This window comes from Myodes glareolus, chromosome X (genome assembly GCF_982192425.1).
Source record: "Myodes glareolus chromosome X, mMyoGla1.1, whole genome shotgun sequence".
In the NCBI taxonomy this organism is placed as follows: Eukaryota; Metazoa; Chordata; class Mammalia; order Rodentia; family Cricetidae; genus Myodes; species Myodes glareolus.
This window is the reverse complement of record NC_142053.1, coordinates 130,284,685-130,288,534: the sequence shown is the minus strand read 5'-3', so window position 1 is coordinate 130,288,534 and position 3,850 is coordinate 130,284,685. Positions and strand designations below refer to the sequence as shown.

Here is a 3,850-nt window from a genome sequence, read left to right as displayed (position 1 = left end):
GCATACTTTGATATTCTTCATATTTTCATGGAGTACAAATTGATTCAAACACTGATTTGTACATTAATGAAATTTTAAAAGAAGATGATGTCCTATTAAAGTTTTAGCAGTGATTTTCTTTTTAAAATGTAATTTGAGAGCAATAAATGGGCTATCTATCTCAAACACCCCTCCCTCCTCAAGGCTCAGGGATCTATGGAAAGACTAAAAATAATCAGTGGTGGACGACACCAGAGGAACAGCATCTTCTACACACAACAGGATTGAAGTAGATATGAGATCAAAGAGCCTGTGATAGCATGTACAAGGCCTGCACAAATTCAAGCCAAACAATATCCCAGCATGATGAAGGGAAGTGGGTACAAAGTCCCACCCCTAACCAGGAAGATACTTGCTGGGAGAAAGAAACTCTGCCTGTATCAGCCCAACTCCAGCTGAGGCCTCATGCTCAGGAATAGTTGACTAACAACGAAATGGACCCCAAGTTATTTTGTGTGCTTTTATTTTGCTATGAATTGGTGTTTTGTCTTTTGTGGTTTTTTTTTTTTTTTGTTTCCGAGGGTTTTGTTTTTGAGCTAGAAAGAAAGAACACAGAGTTAAGTGTGGGTTGGGGGAGGTGAGGAACACCTGAGAGGACTTGGGACATGGGAAAGAGGATGATCAAAATATAGTCTATAAAATTCCAAAATAAGTTAATAAATTCCAAAATAAGTTAATAAAAAGTTAAAAGTTCTAACTCAAGGGAGTGTAGTTCTTTTACATGATCATTATTTCCCCAAGTATATTCATTGTTCTCATCCAAGATGTTTCTTATAAATGCTCACGTAAAATCTGGGATGATCTTTCCAGTCTTAATACTATCTTTTAGAAAGGCTTTCTAGATACCTAAATAGACATGGCAGGGGACCTGAGGATAGTTCCAGAAGAGAGAATGACATACTGTAGAGGTGGCTCCTTATTTCAAACAAGTATCAAGGTAAGAGTAACAAAAATACAGCAACCAAAAAGTTTATTATAAGAACTGAAATCTTTACTCAGTGGTTCATGTCCTTACAGCCTGAGACATATGTTAACAGCAAGCAACACGAATATAAAGACTAGAAATGGTTGGAATGATTGCAGATATGCAGTCACCATAAAAGATTCCACTCCTACAGTTACCAAGCAAGGGCCAGGAAGTTTAAATCGAGAAGTCACTAAATTCAAGTATAGATTACTTTCTAAAAATGAATGTACACCGAGAAAAGCACATTTTAAAAAGAATATCCAGGAAGGTGCTGGGAGTTGGAAGCTGCTGGGTGAGTAGGCTAAAACTCTTGTATAGTGTTATCCTGATTTTTTTAAAAGTATCTTATTAGCAAGTCTCTAGAAAGAGCCAGTCTATCGGAGTAAGCCCCTGCAAATTATGTAAGAAATGAACATATCCATTTTAATTTTCAAGAAAATGCTACTGTTGATGATGTAGTGAGAAATCATCAACTGTAGAATATTCTTGACATTAGAATGGTTTTTGGTCATGAAAATACAGGAAGTTGAGCATGTTAGATGACATTTTGGGTGCAGAAAGAAGGGTATATATATAAATAAAAGAAAAGGTATAAGGTCTCCAATTTTTCTTATTTTAATTACAAATAAGTCATCTGAGTCAACATCTACCAAGAATGGCGCACTGCCAAGAACCAAGGCTGTGAATGAGAAAACAAGGGGAAAAAACACAAAAAGATGCCCCTTTTCCCCCTCCCCCGCCAGCTGGTAGGACTCTAAAGGCCTCCACTAAGAAACAAACCACAAGGCTGACATCAAAAGCGCGCACGCACACTCACGCACAACACATGTAAAGGGTGTTTAAAGAGAAAAAAATGACCCAAACAAAACCATCACAGAGCAGATAGACACACACGCGCGCGAACGCGTACACACACACACACACACACACACACACACACACCCTCCATGAAGAGCAGGGCAAGCAGTAAGGCACCTTTCACAAAATCCCATGCAGCTCTGGCTGAGCTCAAGATTTCTACAGTGTCACCAAGAAGCGATTAGAAAAGCATCTGAAGAAAACGTGCAAATTTTCTGCAAACAGCGCCTGGCAACCAAGACAGTTTGCAAGCGTGATTCAGAGGTCTGCCTGCCAAGGAAACAAAAGAAGCCTCCCTCCTGCCCGTGCGGGCGCACAGGGCAGGAGAGGTGCTCTCCTGGCAGGCAGGAGGCAAGTGCGGGGAGGCGACAGGCAGGAGTCCGGGCAGACGGATGGGCGGGCGGGAGCGATACATACTAGGGCTCGCTCTCTGGCAGGGACGGGGCAGCCGAGTTTCCATTAGTCGGGGAGACGCCCATCTTCAGTTTCTCCAGGTACTCGGCATGCACGGGCTTGTGGCACTGGAGGACTTTGATGGCATCTTCGATCTTGAACCATTCTCGCTTCCTGCCAATGCTGACCGAGTCTTCCCAATCCTCCAGCAGCTCGGTGACGGTGAGCACGAACACGTAGGTCCGGTGCTTGCGGTCCTGGTTCTGCTCGAAGACGCCCAGCAGCCGGCCCAACTTCCCCTTGACTCCCGCCTCCTCGTACACCTCGCGCACCGCCGCGCCGTCCGGCTCCTCCTCGGGTTCCAAGCCCCCGCCGGGCACGATCCAGCGGTCGGGGTAGCGGCTGCTGCTCACCAGTAGCACCTCGTCCTCGCGCTCGCTGCGGAAGCACAGGCACGCGGCGCGCTTCTTGAAGCCCTCGGGGTCGTAGGTCCGCGTCTGGTTCGGCTTGCACTTCATCCTCGGCGCCGCCGCCGCCTCTCTGGTCGCTTGCAGCTACCGAGCGGGCCGCCGCTGCGCAGCCGAGGAGCTGCTGCGGGCAGGGAATGGGCCTGGCGAGGGCTGGAGGGGAGCGGAGCAGAGCAGAGCCAAGCGGAGCAGAGCCAAGCAGAGCGGAGCCGAGCGGAGCCTGAGCCGAGCTTGGGGAGACGAGGCGGGGGCGGGCGCGGGGGCGGGGGCGAGCCGGCGCGTCAGTCAGTCCGCGGGGCGGGCAGCGCCGGCCGAGTGCGCCGAGGGTCGCGAGCCCGCTGCCTGATTGGAGGCGCCGCTTCCGCCGCCGAGTGCCGGGTGCCCAGAGCCCGCGCCTCCGCACAGCCCACGACTGGACCGTGCGCGGTCCCTACCCGCCTGCCCGTCCGCGCTCGCGCGCTCGCTCCGTCGCCGGTCGCCCTGGCAGGGGTTGAGCCAGGTGAGGCGCGTGCGCGCGCGTGGTCGGGTCCGCGTGCGCGCACGCGGCGGCGGAGGGCGAGGGGCGGAGGCGGGGGTCTCCCGACTCCCTCCTGCAACGGGTGATGCTGCCGGCCCACTGCGCAGGCGCCCCGCACTGCCGTGCCTAGGAAGCTTCTAGCTCTCACTGCCCTGGGGAGGTGCACCCCATTGTGACAGTGCGCAGGGTCCTCACCACAGGTGTGTCTCTACCAGACATGGTAGCAGCGGGGGCCAGGGCCCCCCCTAGAAAGACACATGCAGTGGGGTCGAGACTGGCATCATCGTCCTCTCCCATCATGAACAGCACTGCCTTATTTATAGGCAGAAGGCTGGTGTTGCCAGAATGACCAATGGCAGTCTTGCCAGAATAATCTTTGCTGAGTCACATGCGGCTTGCTTTCTTCAACAGGTTCTCTTCTGCGGCTTGTCAACCATCTTGGCTCAGCCCTTGCCTTAAACACTTGCACACAACCCCTATTCACATCATGTATAGCCTCTCTGTTCCTCAGTTTCCTCGTCTTTGAACCCCGGGACTCCTTGGTACAAGCCTTGTTTGCACTCCATTGCAGGATGTTTCTGGAGCAGCACCCCCACACAGTCTTGGTTT

At 51.0% G+C, this 3,850-nt stretch overlaps 1 pseudogene; it reads right to left on the bottom strand.

Annotated features, from left to right (window-relative positions):
• Positions 1 to 2,280: 2,280 nt before the first annotated feature.
• Positions 2,281 to 2,905, bottom strand: LOC148117497 (diphosphoinositol polyphosphate phosphohydrolase 3-alpha pseudogene; annotated as a pseudogene).
• Between the last annotated feature and the right edge of the window lie 945 nt (positions 2,906 to 3,850).